General features: G+C 40.7%; 1 long non-coding RNA gene across 1 annotated transcript; it reads right to left on the bottom strand.

Moving 5' to 3' along the window:
* Positions 1 to 12,174: 12,174 nt before the first annotated feature.
* On the bottom strand, positions 12,175 to 21,635 carry LOC124867505. Its single transcript, XR_007038080.1, has 5 exons — positions 21,469 to 21,635; positions 21,320 to 21,375; positions 20,873 to 21,012; positions 20,690 to 20,805; positions 12,175 to 13,274 (listed from the first exon to the last, which is right to left on the bottom strand). It is a non-coding gene; the product is annotated as an uncharacterized LOC124867505 (long non-coding RNA).
* Between the last annotated feature and the right edge of the window lie 1,818 nt (positions 21,636 to 23,453).

The raw sequence follows: 23,453 nt of genomic DNA, 5'->3' as shown, positions 1-23,453 counted from the left end.
CTTCAAAGCGGCGTGGCATGGAGGCAATCAGCCTGTGGCACTGCTGAGGTCTTATGGAGGCCCAGGATGCTTCGATAGCGGCCTTTAGCTCATCCAGAGTGTTGGGTCTTGAGTCTCTCAACGTTCTCTTCACAATATCCCACAGACTCTCTATGGGGTTCAGGTCAGGAGAGTTGGCAGGCCAATTGAGCACAGTGATACCATGGTCAGTAAACCATTTACCAGTGGTTTTGGCACTGTGAGCAGGTGCCAGGTCGTGCTGAAAAATGAAATCTTCATGTCAATAAAGCTTTTCAGCAGAAGGAAGCATGAAGTGCTCCAAAATCTCCTGATAGCTAGCTGCATTGACCCTGCCCTTGATAAAACACAGTGGACCAACACCAGCAGCTGACACGGCACCCCAGACCATCACTGACTGTGGATACTTGACACTGGACTTCTGGCATTTTGGCATTACCTTCTCCCCAGTCTTCCTCCAGACTCTGGCACCTTGATTTCCGAATGACATGCAGAATTTGCTTTCATCCGAAAAAAGTACTTTGGACCATTGAGCAACAGTCCAGTGCTGCTTCTCTGTAGCCCAGGTCAGGCGCTTCTGCCGCTGTTTCTGGTTCAAAAGTGCTTTGACCTGGGGAATGCGGCACCTGTAGCCCATTTCCTGCACACGCCTGTGCACGGTGGCTCTGGATGTTTCTACTCCAGACTCAGTCCACTGCTTCTGCAGGTCCCCCAAGGTCTGGAATCGGCCCTTCTCCACAATCTTCCTCAGGGTCCGGTCACCTCTTCTCGTTGTGCAGCGTTTTCTGCCACACTTTTTCCTTCCCACAGACTTCCCACTGAGGTGCCTTGATACAGCACTCTGGGAACAGCCTATTCGTTCAGAAATGTCTTTCTGTGTCTTACCCTCTTGCTTGAGGGTGTCAATAGTGGCCTTCTGGACAGCAGTCAGGTCGGCAGTCTTACCCATGATTGGGGTTTTGAGTGATGAACCAGGCTGGGAGTTTTAAAGGCCTCAGGAATCTTTTGCAGGTGTTTAGAGTTAACTTGTTGATTCAGATGATTGGGTTCATAGCTCGTTTAGAGACCCTTTTAATGATATGCTAATTTTGTGAGATAGGAATTTTGGGTTTTCATGAGCTGTATGCCAAAATCATCCGTATTAAGACAATAAAAGACCTGAAATATTTCAGTTAGTGTGCAATGAATCTAAAATATATGAATGTTAAATTTTCATCATGACATTATGGAAAATAATGAACTTTATCACAAAATGCTAATATTTTGAGAAGGACCTGTATAAAGTTTGGTGTGGAGAAACCTGACCTCAGCCTTCTTGAACACCTTTGGGATAAATTAGAGTGGAGGCTGCAATTCTGGTTTTGCTATATTACTATGAACACACTACTAAACCTTGTGGAAGATGTTTACAGAATAGTTTAAGTTGCGTTGCTGGCAATGGTGGGTCCACCAGCAAATCATCAAAGGTTATGTACATCTAAAAGTAGGCAGATACATACTTTTGGCTATATAGTGTATATTTTACAAAATAATCTGATTGTCACATTCTTATGGTTAACAGAACAGCACAACAAAGCTTTGAATAAAAGAGTAGAGAACGTTATTTTTTGCCACCATTTATACATTCTTCATAAAATAGTTAGCAGATTTAATTAATGGTTGCCTAATATTGCTACCGCAGATACTGTATTTGCTGTGCAACTATATTAGTTTTTTGCAACCTCTTTCAGTTAATAAATCCATAATCTCAACTAAATACTGTTATGTTATTTAGTTGAGATTAAATGGCAGTCTGTCTGCTGAAGCTGTTTGGTTCACTTGTACTATTCACCAACAGGTAAATGTAATTTAGATCTGTCCTAGTCGCACTGAGGAAATTTTGCTATATCTGTCCACACAATTCTTTTAAAAGTCAATTTTTATTATGTCGATAAAAAATTCTAAACCTTTACACTTTTCTAATCTAAACTTCTATAGAGATAGAAAACAATGTGAACTGTATCTTCCATGCAAAATGGCTAGAGCCGGCTCTGTAGAGAATGATTTCGAGTGTTTATTTCTGTAAATTATGATATTTCTCGCTTGCTAATGACAATCAAAAAATTTTGTTTATCTGAAAATTAGATTTATTTGAACCGATAAAAGATTTTAAATACTGAAATCTATGAGAAAATATGTCCAAGTAATGTACAATACATGTACACAATATTTTGTAAGACTAATAACAATAATAATTCAATGCTGGGTGGCCTGGAAGCGATCAGCTTCTGGCTCTGTGGCGATGTTAAAGAAGCCCAGGTTGCTTCGATAGTGGCCACATTGCTTGGTCCCTCATCTTCCTCTTAACATTACCCCCATAGATTCTGTGTTTTGTTTAGGTCAGGCCTGTTTGCTGGCCAATTAAGCACATTGATACTATGGTCATTAGATTGGGTATGGTACCTTTGGCACTATGAGTAAGGGCCAAGTCCTGCTGGAAAATGAAATCAATATCTCCACAAAGATTGTCAGCTGAGAGAAGCATGGGGTGCTCTAAATGATGCTGGTGTACCAACGCTGGATGGCATGGCTCCCCAAATCATCACCAACTGTTAAAATGTCTCAATGGATCTCAAGCAACTCTGATCCTATGCCTCTTGACTCTGAGACCTTGATTTCCACAAAATGCTAAATTTACTTTGGACCACTGAGCAGCAGTCCCTTTCCCCTTAGCCCAGTTAACAGGCTGCGGACATTGTTCGGTTATCCCTTTTGTATGTGCATCTTTTCCACTCAACTATGTAGTCATATGCTTGGTTTACCCTACTTGTGGAGGGTGACAATGTATTTCTATTGGACATGTCAGAATGTGTGGCTTTTGAGCCGGACAAATGAGCAGACTGGATCTCAGGAGCGGCATGGTAAATTAAGTGATTTTAATGATAAAAAGGCAAAAAACTTACAAAAGACACAAAGAGAGCCTGACATGAAGCATGTGAAGAAAAACAGGCAAAACAATGTTGGATGGAAAAACATAGTAATGAAAATGGAAGAATCCAGCAGAGAGCAAAGTCCAACAGAGAGCTTAAGGCTATGGAATAACGGCACAGGTAAGCAGAATCTACTTGATTGCATGGGGGCTTTGGCTAAGAGTGGGAAACTAATTACCATGAATGGAGCTAAACAGAGATACTAAGAAACTACAAGCCATGGGGGAAAGACAAGCTGAGATCTAAAAGAAAGAAGTCCAATAACAGAAAATGACAGGACACAAAAATAAACTAGGAATTTAAACACACAAAAATGGACTAATATGGAAAACACCTAACAATAATGAGCACATGAAAATTAACTAAAAGAAGGCAAGACCTATAAAAATCAAGTACACAGACAAAAGAAACTCAAAACCCAGAAAATTCAAGGTTGTGACAGGACAAGGGAGCAGTCTTCTTTTGTCCACATTGACTATAGAAAGGGCAGACACATCATTACTAAAGCAAATTTAACTTTATCTGGTGTAAAGCGCTACCTTTATGCTTTCCTTGATCTGCAAGCTTCGGTCCAGCCAGTGTATTTTTTTATCTATGTGTCTTAAAATACTATATCAGCAGTCTTCATCAAAGTATTTATGCCATAACATAGAAATTCTGTAACATTTCTATTACAACTAGATTTTTTAATCCTGTGTAATATTCAATTTTTTCTGAGAAATGAAATTTCCCGTTTTTGTCAGCTGAAAGCCATAATAATCACAATTAACATAAATAAATGCTTAGAACATATATTGTTATTTAATAAATGTATCACAAATTACTGAAATAAGTTAACTTTTCGGTGATATTCAGATTTATTGAGACATCCTTGTAATCAACATTCTCAGGATATACCTAAAAAACTTAAAATAGTCCTAAAATAGTCCTAAAATAGTCCCCAACCTTGTTGATTTTCAAGGAAAACTATATTTTATGACAACAGCTGTCATGTTACAGACTTTAGTGCTATCAATGAGAGAGGCCTCAATTAGAAGCAGAAAACGTTGAATTGTTCTACTCTACAAAACAATTACTTAACAATTACTGGATTCCAATTTAATGCCTTTTTGTTGTTTTATAAAGCATGTACTTCTGTTGTTGTGATTTAAACTGCACTTGTACAACTGCACTTGCTCTGACACTGCCATCTACTGGTTAGATTAGCATAAAAAATTAGATATACACAATCAACTATGTTTCAATCATTACTTGTACAGACCAAAAATCTTTTTATGGTCTGCTTCAATTGACGGCAAGAAATGCATTTTGGGATCAAACTAAAGGTTTTGTAATATTTACCTTTTTCTCTATTGCAGCTTAACACTGCTGCACGTTAGGAGTTAAATTCAAGGCTAAAAAGCTAACAAGTAGATTATGTTGTTTTTCCTTTAGGGACCTAATTTTCTCAAAGTAGGAAAACTACAATGGTAATGTGCTTTTAAATGTTGCTGTGGATTGGCTTTATAGGGCCTACTTTGGTGGAAAGTTAAGCTGTTCAAACATGATAACATACTACATAATAACTGAACCCCAAATGGCTAATTTATCTTAAGCAAAAAAGGGAAGAAACTAACTCTCCCCTGCTTTGCTCTGCTCACACTTCGTCTGCTACTGCTTCTTACCTTCACTGTTTGCACCCATAGTTTTCTCCCTTTCTGCTCTTGTAAGCTGCTGAAAACGCATCTTAGCACAAATGTGTGAAAGCTCATCCAGAGCTGCAGGACAGAAACAGGGTAAGAGTACAAAATAACACATTGTGAGCTTGCATTTGATAGATACAGGGAAAAAGATGGAAAGTGTTAATCCATGCAGTTGTGTGCATGTGCCTTTATGCTCCTGCAGGTGCAGGCTGGATACATTATTGAGAACAGGTGGTGTGGTAGAATGTATGTCCCTCACAACTGCAGCCAAGGAGATTACTTGCCAGGCTTCCTTGTAATGAAGTTTCTATTGATTGGCCCACCACAGGTTCTTGTTTTTGCCTGCTAACAGTGTGACTTTTTCAGTGCCTCGGTTTGAGATTTTTGACTACATCATTTAAGTATAAAATAGAGTTTCGCGAAGGGTTTCGATTTGTTGATGGTAAATAATTGCTCAGTGACTTCTTATACATCCACATCTCAAATTCTTGTCCTGTTTTGCTTCATGTGAGAGAGAAAAATCAATCCTTTCTCTAGAATTAATGTCTACACTTCCATCATCATTTTTCTATATCGGTTGTGTTAAAGTTTCAGCTAAAACATGTGAGAATTGTCAGTTGTATTTGTGTGTATATTTTCATCAGTAATACATATATGATGACTGTTTTACTCCAAAGGGCAAAATAAAATATTTTACAACGCATTAAGAAGTGTGAATAATAAAAAATTAAAAAAAGAATTACATACACTACAGATTTGAGGGCCCTTTTGTGAATACATTTATCTCAAATACCAATTTTCCCGGCAGTAATTATTTTAAATTAATAGCAAAACTGGCCCAAAATGACTGGAAGGTGACAATAGTACTTATGGCCTTGTGTTGCAGACATGCTGAATGTACAACAGCTGGAACCTTGGAGAAGCCCTGATATTCCAGTGGAGGACCACAGTCCACTTCTGCCAGCCAAGAGCAGAAAATTGTGGCTTAATTATGGCCCAGGTTCTGAAAAGCAAGAATACTAAACAACAACAGGAGGTAAAGGCACAATAAGCAGAGCATTAAGGTGAATTTGTTTTAAAGGAATGTTAACGTAAAAATAATGTTAGGAATAATAAAAGTAAAAAAAGAGTTATATTAAATACAGTATATAAGTAGTGAACACCTCAATGTTTTTCTCCATAAATATGTTTCTAATTTCCCTATAGACATGAAATTTGCATGAAATGTCAGTGCGATTTTCGAAATCAGGACTCATAAAAATCAACAAAAATCAGAACATGCAGGTTATAATAATGAAGTAGAATGACACAGAGATTCATGGTGTGGTGCAGCTGTGGTGCGGTCTTGCTGCAGAAAGCCACTCACACTGTGCTGCAGCCAGCCCAGCTACGGCTCCGGCTGCGGAAACGGCACTCCCGAGCGCAGAAGTTCACGTGGGTTCACGTGCTTTCTGGGAGTTCACGCGAGAACTAGTCCAAACATTTAGCAAGTCTCTCATAAGCAAAGTCTGTATTTGCCCACACAACCACTATCTCATAGTGTTCTGCAGCATGCATGCAAAACAAGAAAGGGACATCCCTGTCTGCTCATTTCTGTTGCTATCTCTAAATGAGTAAAAACAGCTATGGATTTCATTTTCCATGGCAAAACTATCCTTTTTCATAAATTTTTCTGAAATAGCACATCTGTTTCCTCTTTCTTCTGTTTTTTGTCGTTTTGTTTACACTAGTCAAGTTAGCGTATGTTGGTGAGTTGATTTCAGGATGAAATTCACCAGAACTCTCTCCTGTCTGGCTTCCTATTAGCTGGTAAAATTCAGGAGCTTGAAAGAAAAGCCACTGTGGCGTCCGGCCAAACTTTTTTTTTGCGGAAACATTTCATTGGGCTGCACGGTGGTGCAGTTGGTAGCACTGTTGCCTTGCAGCAAGAAGGTCCTGGGTTCGATTCCCAGCCTGGGGTCTTTCTGCATGGAGTTTGCATGTTCTCCCCGTGCATGCGTGGGTTCTCACTGGGTACTCCGGCTTCCTCCCACAGTCCAAAGACATGCCTGTTAGGTTAATTGGTCACTCTAAATGGACCTTAGGTGTATGAATGAGTGTGTGCATGGTTGTTTGTGTGTTGCCCTGCGATGGACTGGTGATCTGTCCAGGGTGTACCCTGCCTCTCGCCCATAGACTGCTGGAGATAGGCACCAGCTCCCCCGCGACCCACTATGGAATAAGCAGTAGAAAATGACTTACTGACATTCCATTGAGCTGCACGACTTCGGAAACCACAACCGCACTGCACCGTGGCTGATGTGAGTGTACACATTGATTTTAATGATTTGGCTTCCTTGCGACATCTGCATCGCACCTGCTCCACGTTCAGTGTGAGCCTGTCCATAATTATTGAACACACTTATTAAAATTGATTTAAAACTTAAAACCAGTGCAAAAACTAGTCCAACTACAATTCAGATACATAAAACTTGTATGGAGAAATTAATTGCATGCATTCCTTAGTTGTGATTTGGACCAATTCAAAAAACTGTCTTCAAATCTTGCTGTCTGATCTTCAGTTATTTTCATCCATTTAAGCTGGGTGATTGAGTGGGCCACTTTAGTTGCTTTATTTTCTTTCTCTTAAACAATTGAGCTTTTATGGCTGTGTGTTTAGCTTAAAAGCTACCCTTGTTTTATCTTATTTATACATTTGTCCTTCATTCAGTTATATGACGTATGTCTATACCATATGTGAAAACACAGCCTCACACCATGATGTTCTTGCACCAAACTTTGGCATCCGAAATGTTTAACTTGGTATTATTTGACCAGTATGTATTCCCCCAGTATTTCATGGGCTCCAGCAAATTGTAAAAGGTGCTTTAACAAGTTTTTTCTTCAGCAGTGGAACCTTGTGTAGAAAGCGTGCATCAAGGCCCTGACATTTGATGCCATTACCTATTTTTTTCTTTGAAACAGCTGACCCTGCTAACCCCACTGCTCTCTGTGAGTAGTCCTTGGCTCTTAGACAACTCTTCAGAGGGATTTTTAACTCCTCTGTTAAACGTTTTGTGAGGATCAGCCCTGATTGTGGCTGGTTTATAATGAAAGTTTGATATCCGCACTTCCGGATTATGATACTGAGGGGCCTTGAGAGAAACCTTTGCAATAATCTATCATCCATCCATTCTATACCAGCTTCTGCTGTACAGGGTACAGAGGAGCAGGTGACTATCTCCAGCAGTCAATGAGTGAAAGCAGGGTACATCCTGGACAGGTTGTCAGTCTATCACAGGACAACATGCAGAAAAACAGGACAAACAACCATGCACATACCCATTTATACCTCAGCGAAATTTAGAGAGAACAATGAACCTAACAGTCATATTTTTGGACAGTGGGAGAAAGCCAGAGTATCTGGAGAGAACCCATGCATTCCACATGTGACATTTAACTTTTGTATGTGTGGATTTCTGAAATCAATTTGGAATATCATGTCAATATGTGTGTATGTATGGCGGCAAATGTGACTCACAAGGAAATGTTTTAGTCTTGCAATCTATAAGTGGGTTCGATTCTGGCTTCCTCCTGTCACGTTGATGTGTTTACTGATCTGCCTATCAAGTGTAATGTTTATGCTTTGTGAGTGTTATTAGGTGAATGTGGCTCTAGTGTAGTGTTTTGAGTGGTCAGTATGACTGGTAAAGCTCTATATATATTTAGTGAATATATTTAAATAGATAAATGTTGATGTGCTAAACGCTTATTCCCTCCGATGTTCATCATGAGTATTTATTTGTGGTCATCATGTAGAACGATAAAAATAAGAACAATTCAAAACATACTCAAATTCTCTGTAGGAAGAACAAGATGTTTAATAATAATTATTTGACTTAAAGTTTAGAGCGAGGGCTGTAACCATGATAATTTACACGATGTGAATACTTTAGCTACACATAAATTGCATGATAGGCAAGGCTTCACCTCTACTACAAGTTTTGCCTCTGCAGCTTAATTAAACTGGATTTTCGGCAAATTTCCCCCTTTTTCTGGTGTTATTTCTATCTGAAGCCTTTCGAGTTTGTCAGTGCTGAACATAGTCTGCTTGTTAAGTACACTTCACAAGAACACCAAGAAGGAACACTGACATGATGGATCGAACTCTTGCATGAACGGGAGTCCAGATCACACACAAGGTTAGCAAAACCACAAAGGAGTGTTTCATAAAACTAATAAGGTAAAAACAGGTAGTTGCACATCAACTGCTACGTAATGCAGTCCACTATGTTTTGACTCCAAGGTCAAACATAGTCAAAAATAAATTCATAAATAGCAAAAATCTGATGAACACTATGGACCTGCAAGAATTTGCACAAAAGAGAGTAAAGATGTCAAGTTTATCTGTGCCTGGAATCCGGAATGCATATTTCAAAGACTGGTTCTGGGGTCACAAAATGTCACTGGGATTTGCTCACTAGAGCTTCAAAGTTCACATTTTCAAATACATTAATCAAATTAAATATTAAGAAGAAAGTCATCATCAAAGCAACTATGTACCATCGCCAGGAAATCTTGCATGTTGGCAGTTCTATTAATAAGTTACATTAATAGAAGTGCCTCCTTGTAAAACTTACACATAACCTTACGTTCCTATCTCATGACTGTATCAGCACAAAGAACTAGGTTACACCATCGTGAGTTCAATCAATTTAGAGGTTGAAAATGTGTTTAAAACTCATGTGATGCCTTCCTGCTCCAAGAAAAGTTGCCATAGAAGCCCTGGTTTCTCAAAAAACAGCTGTAAGAGCTTTCTTTTGGTGCCGAAATTTAAAAGCCATTTCAGACTTATGATGATTTAAACTTTTAGGTCATTTACATTTGCAGTAAACTGATAAGTGAGTCACCATGAATGAGTCACCAAAAATATGTCTACAGCTAACACTCTGGGTTGTGACAAAGAGCACGTGGGTAGAGGTTGGCTTATATACGAAATGTCATTGCAGTGATTGCAAATTTTCAGTAAAAGATAAAACAACTATCATCAATCTTGCATTTTTTGACCCACGGTACTTTGACAGTGTATGCAATCTTGAAATTGATGAAATGTTTACTTGAGCAATAGGTTGCATTTGAAGTTTATACAAAATGTTGGGACATAACAGGAAAAAAGTGGAACAGAGAAAATAAACTTGAAACCCATCAAAGTTATATTTAAAGCTGGCATCAAGTCAGGTATTAAAAAAACTCCTTTCAGAAATAGAGAGGGAAAGTGTCTTTCTGGTTGTGCAAAACTATCAGATGTTTCAGTTATGTATGGTACAATTAATGTAGTTTATTTGTGGAAAAAATACAGTTAAAGGCTTTTGAGAATTTTTGAAAACTTAGTTCCAAATAGGTTTGTTGTGGCATATAAAATGAGTGAACTAAAATTCAACCATAAAAAGATATAAACACATTTTTGAAATGTCATTGCCTTTCCTGTGGTAAGAAGACCAATTTAATTAAAATGTGTTCATTTTTAAGTTACGGACCATGTCTTCCAGTTTAAAGAACAGTTAAACCAATATACTTTTTATTTGCACAAACTTCAAAAACTATTCTGACCTAACGTGTGTTTGGACTATGTGAGGGAGTTTGAGTACTGTAAAATATCAGTGGCTGAGATCTGAACCCAGGCAACATTGCTATTCACTGCACTGGACAAATCGATTATTTCGATCTTGCAGATTTTGACCCATATTGACATGATAACATCTCACAGTTGTTGTTGGTGTTTTGGCTTCATATCAATGATGCAAATTTCCCATTCTACCACATCCCAAAGGTGCCCTAATGGATTGAGATCTGGTGACTCTGGAGACCAATGGAGAACAGTGAAGTCATTATCATTGTCAAGAAACTAGTTTGTGATACTTAGAGCTTTGTGACATGGTGCTGCACACTTATTGGTACCCATCTCAGGTTGGGTCATACTGACAAGGAAGGGAGACAACAGATTTTTTAACCAAATACTGTTTTTATTATAAAGAAATATTGTTAATTTATATTATTCTGAGGGTATGTTATAGATCTATCAGTCATGTAAGGAGAGCTTGGAAAAGAGAGATGTGTGTAAAACAAAGGCAAACTCAAACCTGGAGGTGGTGTCCCTGGGAGGGAGAGAGAGACTGGTTGAAACAGGGTTTAAATATGGTCAGACTTTACACAGTTGTTCTTTGCCTGTCTTAATTGCTATATGCAACCCTCAGCATAGATAAATCCAACAGAGGATGGCAGGATGTAACAGTACACTGTGGTCATTAAGGAATGGACTTGTTCAGCAACGATACTTATGTAGACTCAGGTGTTAAAATATGTTCAACTGGTATTAAGGGGACCAAAGTGTGCCAAGAAAATATGCCTCAGACCATTGCACTTCAACCACCAGGCTGAACCACTGAAAGAGGGAGGGTTGGATGGATCAATGCAATCAAGTTTTTCCAAATTCTGACCCTACCATCTGAATGCTTTAGCTGAAATCAAGATTCCTCAGACCAGGTATATTTTTTGAAACTGCCATTGTCTAATTTTTTGATATTTGAATTGTAGCCTCAGCTTCCTGTTCATAACTATCAGACGTGACAACTGGTGTGGTTTTCTGCTGCTGTAGCCCATCTGCTTCAAGGTTTGACGCATTTTACATTAAGAGTTGATATTTCAAATATCTCGTAGCAACAGTTTGTTTGAGCTGCTGTCGTCTCTCTATTTAACATGTACAAGTCTGCCACTGTCCCCTGACCTTTCAAGTCAGTATGGCATTTTTATCTACACAACTGGAATTTTCTTTTATCATAGCAGATCAGCAGTTTTTGAAAAACCCAGACTAGCCACCACTTTCCACCAACAACCATGCTGTGTTCAGTGTCTCCAAACTCCCCTTTCTTCTCTTTTCTCTTGCTAAACTTCAGCAAGTTGTCATTTCCAGATCTTGATGTTTAAATGCACTGCGTTGTAGCTTCTCCAGCCCCAGGGCTGGTATGACTGTAATTTATTATAGTGTATTTTTAAAATTCCATGTAAATGTATGTAATGATGTCTTACTACTGTGAAGCACTTTGTTACTGTTGTCTGAGAATGGTGCGATATAAATAAAACCTACTTACTTTCTTACTTACTTAATACGGTAACAGTTCAGTCTATATTCAACATGTTATAACAGCCCAAGCCCACCTGTTGTCTGGATTTGTTTCCTAGTAAAAATGGCTAAAAGTGACTTTTTTTATAACTATAAACAAGGACACATTTTTAAGTTTCAAAGTTTTTGGCAAACCAGCATCTATTTGATATAAATGTCAGCTCTACTTTGATTGTACACTGATTGAACCATTGTTATTTTCTAAGCTCTGGAGCTTCTCAAGGATATTTGTTATTATTTGGAAAGGTTTTTACAAGGACAGCCATTGAATAATGTCATTTAAGGGTAGCACAAGGACAAGACAGGTTAAATCATAAAGATTTCACAAGGAGGACATTTGATCCTGGCGTACTGTCGCACTCCAATAACCTAAAATGACAAACCGGTCCCAGCTGTTTGCTAATGCAACTGATGTGCAGTTATACATCATTGGAATGCTGTTGTAGTGTTGTTTTTATTGAGGTGACTTGATGTGATAGTGTAAGTGAATGTCCTATGAGACAATGGACTTGCTCAAGGTCATATCTGACTAGACATTACGAGCCAAGCCCATCTGACGCCCTGAGGAGGCAAAGAGTGGAATAAATACAATATTCTTCTATCCTCTACTCACATGTTTTCTTCTCTCTGTGGTTAGCATGCTGAGCAGGCCCATCTAAGTTACAATTTACATGATGTTTTAGATTACACTCCTTGGTTAGCATTAGTTGAATTTGCGCTGTATGCCTCTTTTTCCTTCCCCGTGCAAGAGCTTTGCACATCTGGATCACTCAGAAAAAGCCTGCTATAAACAACATAATTCTATGCCAAAAGGCTCTCCAGGTGATGTATGTCCTTCTGCCCTCTGGAGAGTTACGAGTGGGAGGAAACAAAAGCAGAATGTGGATCCTCTGGTGTCCTTTTGATGGCATATTTACTACCCATTTGTGACATTAGATGGAGAGTCCAAAGAAACCACCAGGGAGTAGAGAAGGCTCTACCTCTGTATCACACTGTGGGTATATATAGGGCATATATAAGTTTATGTGGAGATAAAAGGAGAAAAAGCAAAAAGTGCAAAACAGTTGGCGGTGCTAGAGATAATGGCAAGTATAGGTTAAGTAGAATTGAACATGATGGGAAGAAAGATTGCACCAATTAAGAGGAGGGTAGGGCTGGGATGGAACAGGGCATCTGATGAAAGGCACATTTTCTCTCCCAGGGGTCAAGCTGTCAGTGGGACTTGGTGGCATTTGTTGTCCCACCTTTCCACTGTGACCTTACACTGGGCCAAGGGGAAACAAGGAACAAGCACACAGGCTTGTCATCAATATCACATCTGACACAATCTTGCTCTTGCTCTCTCACAGTCTCTGTCTTTCTTTCTCTCTGGCAGACGCATGTCATCTCATCAGTCCACGTAGCACACTTGCATAGCCAGACTGCATTCTGGATGCTCCATTTGTACTGCAAGAACAGAAGTAGTTTAAATGATGACCTCTGTCTCTGCTCATGGTTGCATCATAAACAGATTTAACAGTTAGCAAAAATACAACATGACAATCTGGCAAATGTGTGACACAGTTCAGAGACTTTTTGTTGTTGTTTTTTTTATCAAGAAATCCATAGTAAAGCTCATTCTGCTGGTCAATTGCAGCAAAGATTTTTTATTGATCTCTGAAGGAAGAAAAGAACTGTCAATTACATACTGGATAACCCCCCCCCCCCAGAACAATAATCCCCTTTGAGACACATATTTTTATTCATTAGCTTAATGTAGAAAATTGACTAATACTTGCCAAAGAGTAATGAGGTGGTTACCACCTCCATCTGCTTTGAAATACCTCTTTGTCTCTCTCACAGAGCCACTCACACATTCACATTTTAATCCCTTCATTGTCCCTCCTTTATTACCTTTTATTCAAGTGAAACAAAAAAAGAACCACCACATGATGAATTTCCCAGAAACCTGTCTCAACTATCCCCCCTCTGTGTGATTGTCAGCATCGCTTACCCGGGCCATATTTTCTCACTTTGCTAATTTACCCGCAAGGTGACAGGGTGCTGGGAAGCTCCTAAAAGTCCTCTGGCTCCAGATGTCTGGACCAGATGTCCTGTTATTTCTGGAGTGGGCCTGTGAATTTATTTTTATCTGTTTCCTGCTCTTTGCACCTATACAAATGCTCACCATCCTTTGGAGATGAGACCTGTGTCTCCAACTAACTTAAACATCTTCCAACTAAAGGTTTACTGCTGAAAACTGTGTACACTACATTATTTTATAAATGTCAGTGTCATTCTTATGCAATGTAAAATGGCCAAGCTGTTAAAATCTTAACATTTAACTTGTTGATGCTTCCAGTAAAACACTGTTTAAACAGAATTTATCTTTCACACACATAGCACTGTAAAGCATATTTTACTCAACATGTTGATAAAGTGTTTGAAAGTACAAAATGCAAAGGTATGCATACTTTGCTTAGTAGCTAATTGCTGAATGAGGTCAGCCTGGTTACAAATAACATCTACAGGAAAATCCCCAAATTTTCCAACATGCAACTACAATATTTTTGAATTGGGTGTGGCGTTATTCCCAAAGCCAAGTTCCAACACAGAAAATAAATAGAACAAACTATAGGTAGCTGGCATTTCTTGATCCTGTCCATGGTTCTTTGCTTAAATTTATTCTCTATCTTAATTTTTTCTCCATTTTATTTCTCTTTTGACTAGCTTCTGTTTAAAACGAAGAACAACATGCTTCAACAACATTTGGCTGTTTTTCCTGAGCATCACACACATTTTTTTGTTTACTTTGTAAATAACTGACAACAAAATTTTCTGCTAGCACCACAAAATGCAACCAAACTACCACAGAAAGAAAAACAAGTTGCAGTTGCCAGAGTTGGTCTGAGCTGAAAAATGTACTATGAAAAGTAATTATATGTTTCCAACCAGTTATTTTATAAATACAAAAGCAAAATTTGTCTCATAGTTCCTTTGTTTTGAATAGACCTTTTTTATATTCATCTACTTATATGAGTTATCAAAGGTCACATGAAAGGACTCTGACACATTTTAAAAGTCAAAAAGTAAAAATACATCTGTCATAAAGTAAATAGGTCTCTCCTTATTGTACATATTGTAATGTTATCCAGCTGCCTAAGAAACAATAATTTTAGTCATTTAGAAGTAATTCAGCCATGGATGTTTCAGCTCATTTTTCAGGTACAGTAAGCACAAACCCTCAAAACATCAACTGAATTACACCTCCTGCCGTTCACAGGTCTTGCATAACACTCATCTGTAAAACTCAGTCTCAGATGAGGCTTTGATCACATTATGGTAACGCAACTGTCTGAAACTAAATGTGAACACCTTTCGATGCAGGTCTTGCAGAACTAACTGCCACTAGATGGCAGTGAAGCACTACTTCAAAACATCTGGTTTCCTTGTCCGTTGTCACTCTTGGTTGGTTCTATCTTATCTTTTCTTAGACCCTTCTTTCCTATTGTAGCACAGGCAGATAAAACCTGCCAGTGCAGACCGGTATCATATAGTGATCTGTTGCTGCTGAAAGCACATGGATAGTTAGAGCAGAGATAGAGAAAGTGGAGAGAGGGAGAAAAAAGGGACGTAGGAGAGGACAGGGAGAGAAGGAAAGCAGAGAAAAGGTAGAAAAGAGGGCTAGGGCTAGGAGAATAATTGGCCTGAGACATGCTGCTAATGCAGCTTAGCCTTCATTGTATTCTTTCTTCAAGCACTACTTGTCCTCCCCCTTCTTTTCTGTCTGTAAACTCCACATACCCAGTTTTCAGCATCCCTTCCTGCTCTCCTCCCACCTTCTTTTCTACATCTTGACTCTTTTATCGCACTCATTCAGAGCACTTTCTGTCCTCCTTCACCTTCTCAAGTTCCCTTTCTAACACCTACTTTTCTCAACTTTGCATACAGCACCTCTTGGTTGTTTTCATCTGACACCTACAGAGAATGAACATCGGCAATGAGCACAAAAAGGTTAAAGGGCAGGAGAGCTCCCACAGGGACTTCTGGTCAGCTTTGACCTCTTTGTGTTATCTGGACGCTGGATGAGGGAGCAGTGAAAGTAAAATATATGTATAGTTTTATGCAAAATTTTGACAAGTTACTTTGAGCCAAATATTTGGGCTCCAATTATAAATAATTTCAGATTATCTATATAACCTGGTCAATTCAATTCAGACACCCTTTATTAATCCCCAAGGTAAATTAAATGCTGTAACTAATATTATGCAAGTTTCTTCAAAGAGTGGTTGTACATGGTGATGGCTATGGGCAGAAATGATCTTTAGAGGTCCGTATTACAGTAGATCTGAAGAAGTCTGACAGAAAACACTGTTGTATGAGACTTTCATTTAGAGGATGCTCAGGATTGTTCGTAATATTATTCATTTTATGAAGAGTTATTCTTTGCACAATCTCCAAATGCTCCAGAGCGGTCCCCAAAGCAGAACCAGCCACGGAATCTCTCTGAAGGAGAAGACAGAAGCTGGTAAACACTCTGGGTGGAAACGGAGAAACCGTGAATGTGTTCATTAGATGCTGACTTACAGGGGTTGGGTTCTTGGGGCTTTGAACAGTTTTTGGAGGATGAAGTGCTTTGCTTCTTCTCTTCCAGGAAACTCCACTATGGTTGGAGAGTTTTAACGTTGGAGGGTGGACAGGCAGGTTGACGGGTAGTTCTCAGGTGGCTCCTGAGAAGCTGGGCTTGGAGTTGGAAGCAGAGAGGAGGCTCAGAGCTTAGGTGTCAAGGCTGGAGTTCCCAAACTCCTCTGAACATGACACGAGTGAAAACGGAGACCAGAAAGGTTCCACGACTTCCTTCAGCGAAGGTGTTGAGGTGTGCTGGGTTCAAACATGAAAATAAGCAGGCCTCAGACGTGGATCAGCTTCAATTACCCTTTACTTCTACCTCGTTCTTCTTTTCCTCTCCAACATACAGCATCTTCCAACATACACCGTCAGAGCTCCCCCTATGGGCTTTTCATGTAATAGCACAACACAGCCGAGTGTGAAGCGGCTGGGATGAGGATCAGCTCCTCCAAGTCCGAGGCCATGGTACTCGACCGGAAAAGGGTGGCTTGTCCTCTTCAGGTTGGAGGGGAGTTCCTGCCTCAAGTGGAGGAGTTTAAGTATCTCGGGGTCTTGTTCACGAGTGAGGAAAGAATGGAGCGGGAGATCGACAGACGGATCGGTGCGGCTGCCACAGTAATGGGGGCGCTGTGCCGGTCCGTTGTGGTGAAGAGAGAGCTGAGCCGAAAAGCAAAGCTCTCAATTTACTGGTCGGTCTACGTTCCTACCCTCACTTATGGCCATGAACTTTGGGTCATGACCGAAAGAACGAGATCCCGGATACAAGCGGCTGAAATGAGCTTCCTCCGTAGGGTAGCCGGGCACTCCCTTAGAGATAGGGTGTGGAGCTCGGCCATCCTGGAGGGGCTCGGAGTAGAGCCGCTGCTCCTCCACATCGAGAGGAACCAGTTGAGGTGGCTCGGGCATCTATACCGGATGCCTCCTGGACGCCTTCCTTGGGAGGTGTTCCAGGCACGTCCCACCGGGAGGAGGCCCAGGACACGCTGGAGGGACTATGTCTCTCGGCTGGCCTGGGAACGCCTTGGGCTCCCCCTGGAGGAACTGGAGGAGGTGTCTGGAGAGAGGGACGTCTGGGTGTCTCTACTGAGTCTGCTGCCCCCGTGACCCGGTCCCGGATAAAGCGGAAGACGACGAGTACGAGTACGAGTACGAGCACAACACAACATTTTCCTTTTCACTGAAGCAATTTCTTACATGTTGCATTTACACTGCAAAACTCACTGCAGAAAACTAAGTTTGTATTTTAATGAACCAACAGTAATATGAAAGGTACACGAACCGTATTAACTAAGGTCGGAATAGTCCATTAAATGAATGACAGCATTATAAAAAAGTAACAGTTTCACTGGCAACCGTAATCTTCATAGTATGAACTATTTGTTTTACTGTATTGTACATTAGCAAAACAGTAGTACCACTTTACTGGTCTTAAAGAACATTTATGCGAGTCTTAGTATCAGTGGCTTTCACTTTATCTTACAAAACGTGTTAACCATCTTGGTGCATTTCTAGATCTCTGACTTCTTCTAAGTGCAGCATTAATGTTCCCAGGAAGTACAAAGGTATCAAATACAGTGTAATTGTTTTGGTCTGAATCTGTTAAGGCTTGTTTTGGGAAGTGTGCAAGTTTTGAAGCATTCCACTTGCGTCCATCATTTAGTACGTCTTTTTGTACAACTTTCTTCATGAACGTCCGTTGTTCCTTAAATCTTGAAGATCCTTTGGGAATGTGCTCAGGTCTGCGAAAACGAACGTCACCCACTTTGACTGTTGGTATTTTAGCTCTCATTTTCTTGTCTGTACAGGTCCTTCTCAAAATATTAGCATGTTGTGATAAAGTTAATTATTTTCCATAATGTAATGATGAAAATTTAACATTCATATATTTTAGATTCATTGCACACTAACTGAAATGTTCCAGGTCTTTTATTGTCTTAATACGGATGATTGTAGCATACAGCTCATGGAAACCCAAAATTCCTATCTCACAAAATTAGCATATTTCATCCGACCAATAAAAGAAAAGTGTTTTTAATACAAAAAACGTCAACCTTCAAATAATCATGTACAGTTATGCACTCAATACTTGGTCTTGAATCCTTTTGCAGAAATGACTGCTTCAATGTGGCGTGGCATGGAGGCAATCAGCCTGTGGCACTGCTGAGGTCTTATGGAGGCCCAGGATGCTTCGATAGCGGCCTTTAGCTCATCCAGAGTGTTGGGTCTTGAGTCTCTCAACGTTCTCTTCACAATATCCCACAGATTCTCTATGGGGTTCAGGTCAGGAGAGTTGGCAGGCCAATTGAGCACAGTGATACCATGGTCAGTAAACCATTTACCAGTGGTTTTGGCACTGTGAGCAGGTGCCAGGTCGTGCTGAAAAATGAAATCTTCATCTCCATAAAACTTTTCAGCAGATGGAAGCATGAAGTGCTCCAAAATCTCCTGATAGCTAGCTGCATTGACCCTGCCCTTGATAAAACACAGTGGACCAACACCAGCAGCTGACACGGCACCCCAGACCATCACTGACTGTGGGTACTTGAAACTGGACTTCTGGCATTTTGGCATTTCCTTCTCCCCAGTCTTCCTCCAGACTCTGGCACCTTGATTTCCGAATGACATGCAGAATTTGCTTTCATCTGAAAAAAGTACTTTGGACCACTGAGCAACAGTCCAGTGCTGCTTCTCTGTAGCCCAGGTCAGGCGCTTCTGCCGCTGTTTCTGTTTCAAAAGTGGCTTGACCTGGGGAATGCGGCACCTGTAGCCCATTTCCTGCACATGCCTGTGCACGGTGGCTCTGGATGTTTCTACTCCAGACTCAGTCCACTGCTTCCGCAGGTCCCCCAAGGTCTGGAATCGGCCCTTCTCCACAATCTTCCTCAGGGTCCGGTCACCTCTTCTCGTTGTGCAGCGTTTTCTGCCACACTTTTTCCTTCCCACAGACTTCCCACTGAGGTGCCTTGATACAGCACTCTGGGAACAGCCTATTCGTTCAGAAATGTCTTTCTGTGTCTTACCCTCTTGCTTGAGGGTGTCAATAGTGGCCTTCTGGACAGCAGTCAGGTCGGCAGTCTTACCCATGATTGGGGTTTTGAGTGATGAACCAGGCTGGGAGTTTTAAAGGCCTCAGGAATCTTTTGCAGGTGTTTAGAGTTAACTCGTTGATTCAGATGATTAGGTTCATAGCTTGTTTAGAGACCCTTTTAATGATATGCTAATTTTGTGAGATAGAAATTTTGGGTTTTCATGAGCTGTATGCGAAAATCATCCGTATTAAGACAATAAAAGACCTGAAATATTTCAGTTAGTGTGCAATGAATCTAAAATATATGAATGTTAAATTTTCATCATGACATTATGGAAAATAATGAACTTTATCACAATATGCTAATATTTTGAGAAGGACCTGTATATGCCTTCATTTTATTTTGCTTTTGTTTCACCCTCTTTTTGATTTCAGCATGTGTTTTGCTTTTTAGTGCTACTGGAAGTATGTTCAACTTGGTGCGCATTTTCCTATTTCTCAGTAACTCAAATGGGGTTACTCCAGTTGTTGCATGAGGAGTAGCTCGGTAGTTGTGTAGGAATTCTGTTACCGCTTTTTTCCATGAATTATGACGTCTTTCAGAGGTCTGTATACAATCCTTAAGTACTATGTTAAATCTCTCTACAGCACCATTTGCTTTAGGGTAGTAAACACTGGACTTTAAGTGCTGTATTTCTCTCTCCCTCAGAAAATTGCGAAATGCATGAGAAGTAAACTGACAACCATTATCTGAGAAAAGGTACATCGGATTACCTTCCCTACTGAACACAGTGACTAAAAAGCAAATGATAACATCTGTAGTGACAGTAGAGGTGAATGCAACCTCAGGCCATTTGCTGTAGTAATCTGTAAGAACAATAGCATAGCGGCAGTCCCATGCAGCATTGTCAAATGGACCTGTAATGTCTATCGCAATTTTTTCCCATGGTCTGCTGGGCAACTCAACTGGTGTAAGTGGAGCAGGAGCAGTTATGGCTATCTTATCACTGAACTAGCAGTTAACACAGGAAGCAATGACAGAATGTACAAGTTTGTCTAATTGTGGCCACCAGAACAGTTCACGCAGTCTCTGCTTGGTATGGACTATGCTTTGGTGTCCCTCATGTGTCAAGTCAACCACTCTGGCATGTAATGAAACAGGAACAATTAGTCGATCTGTCCCTCTCAATATCAGTGAACCATGAACTGACATCTCATGTCGTACCTGAAAGTATGGAGCAAGGTTCTCAGGCAGACCTTGTTTGCATTTGGGCCAACCTTTTTGAATATGGTTGCGCAGTAGTGACAGTTCTGGGCAGGGTTCACTGGCAGACGTGAACTCTAGAAGAGAAATGGCACATAGTGATTCTCTGAAAACAGCAGCAATCATGTCAGGTTCTTCTGTCACCTCATTTGCAGCAGCTAGTGGCAGTCTGGACAGGCAGTCAGCAGTGACGTTTTGGTGTCCTGGACGGTAAGTGACATCATATGTGAAGCAGAGCAGTCAAGCAGACCATCTGGCGATCCTCAGTCCAGCATGTCCAGAACCTTTAGAAGCAAGTAAGGTCGTAAGTGCCTGATGATCTGTAAGAAGGACAAAGTGACGACCCCAGAGGTAGGTTCTCCAACTTTCCACAGCCCAAATGCAGGCAAGAGCTTCACGTGCAACCGTGGAGTACTTGTGCTCAGCAGAAGAGAGTGTTCTAGATGCAAAAGCGACAACTCTCTCATTTTGATCTGAATACAACTGAGTTAAAACCGCACCCAGTACATAATCCGAGGCATCAGTAGTGACATAGATTGGTAACTCAGGGTCATACAGCACATTGTTAAGGTTGCTTTGGTGGTGTCTTACCTGCGTTCGCTTTTCTCTTGCAGTCGCTCAGCATCCTCGGTTTCCAGTACCTGGTTCTGCAAATAAAACTTCTTACTAAACGCTTCTCTGTTTAGTTGTGTTTTTCTGCATGTGGATCAAGTCGGCCATTAACACTATGACATAATTACCCTTTACTTCTACCTCGTTCTTCTTTTCCTCTCCAACATACAGAATCTTCCAACATACACCGTCAGAGCTCCCCCTTATGGGCTTTTCATGTAATAGCACAACACAACAGAAGGGTGATCTGCAAGGCAGGGGAAGAAAAACAAGGAGATCAGGAAAAACTGCTTGGAAGCAGGACTGCAGAGAAGCAGAGGTCTAGCTGTTACCACGCCATGTGAGAAAACGAGCTGACGCCTCCTTCTGGGTTTCCACTCCATAGGTAGCCCAGCTGATTGCTCTCAGATGAGCAACACCTGTGCAGCAGCACCTACCAGTCACACACTGCACAGAGAAAACAAAGCACACAAACACAGCCTGCATGCAGTCTGCACACAACCTGTACACAAACCACTGTGGATATGACACTGAAGGACTAAAGCTTCCTCAAGAAGTGCAGTCTGCTCTGTTCTTTTAGACAACTTTACATGCATCTCAAGCCTAGTCTGTTGTCCAGGTGAACACCAAGGTATACTCCACCACTCCACCACCTCCACTTGTCCCAGGATTGAAATAATGTTTGACCTATTCCTGTTTGTTCTGAACTTATAATCAAGTCCTTTGTTTTGTTCACATTCAAGATAAGATGATTCTTTCCACACCATGCCAAAAAGTGGTCCACCGATTCTATGTACTCAGCTTCTTGCCCATCCCTGATACACCTGACAACTGCAGAGTCATCAGAGAATTCCTTCAGATGACAGGCCTCTGACTTGTAGTGGAAGTAAATTCAATTCATTCTATTTATATAGCACCAGTTCACAACACTTTTCATTTCATGGATGTCTGATGTGTACAGTGTGAAAAGGAATGGTGAGAGTACAGTACCGTGTGGTGCTCCTGTTTTACTGTCTACATTGTCACACACATGACATGTCAGTCTCCCAAACTGTGGTCTGTTTGTCAGGAAGTCCTGGATCCTGGCAGCAGAGGTGAAGGCACAGGAGGCCACCATCTCTGCTACCTGGAGTTTCTCACAAAGCAAATTAGGTTGAATTGTGCTGAATACACTGGAGAAGTCAAAGAACATGATCCTTACAGTGCTTCATGTTTGGTCTAGATCAGTGGTCCCCAACCTTTATATCACCGTGGACCGGTCAACGCTCGACAATTTTACTGCGGCCCGTGGTGTGGGGGGTTGAACCGTCATGTTAGTGTGCCCGCTGAGACTCACAAACTCAACAACACGCAGCTGCTCTGTTCTGCATATTTCTGCCGTTTTTTAAGGAGAAATATTATTGTGAGAGCCAAGAGCAGCTCATTCTACACAGATTTTGCGGCGTTCTATTTTTACTTTTGGAACGGAGTCGACAAATACGTGCAACAAGCAAGATAAGGCGTCCTCTCCCACAACGTATTGATAAGCAATGCCCAGATGAACAGGTATGATTTCATAACTTTATACACCTTTGATACCAGCGACAATGGCTTGTTAAGTTCGAAGAGACGTTTTGTTCCGTTTAAAGCGGACCAAAAGTAGCAGGAGTGAATACACCTGCATCTTTATGAACATACCGTTTGTCAAGCTGCAGCACTCTTTGTTGTCCCATTGTCAGAGAAAAACACGGTCCGGGTCTTCATTTGCTGTCCTCAGCACAAAACTCAGCCGTAAGTTGGGGCAATGCTTCATCCACGGTTTAAAACTTTTTTTGAGAAGCCATTGGGCTTAAAAAAACAAATAATCCAACATAAAAATTATTTAAAAAAACACATACATGCTCAGCTGCATAATCAGTTCTGCCCTGTTTAAACTCGATGTGGATTTTTGAAATACACACCATTATGCATGCCCATAACTAGAGTTTGGATGGGCCCAATTCCACAAACGAGCCCTTCTTTTCATCCTTAGAAAGTTATCTCTAAGTCTTTCACGTCAATCCCACCAATCAGGAAGGAGAGGCCGAGACTTCCGGTGACTCCATTTTGTAGGGTGTGTTTACTTTCTGATTCA

The sequence above is a fragment of the Girardinichthys multiradiatus genome, chromosome 4, assembly GCF_021462225.1.
Source record: "Girardinichthys multiradiatus isolate DD_20200921_A chromosome 4, DD_fGirMul_XY1, whole genome shotgun sequence".
NCBI lineage: Eukaryota > Metazoa > Chordata > Actinopteri > Cyprinodontiformes > Goodeidae > Girardinichthys > Girardinichthys multiradiatus.
Note: the sequence above shows the minus strand (reverse complement) of the source record. Positions and strands in the feature narration are given on the sequence as shown.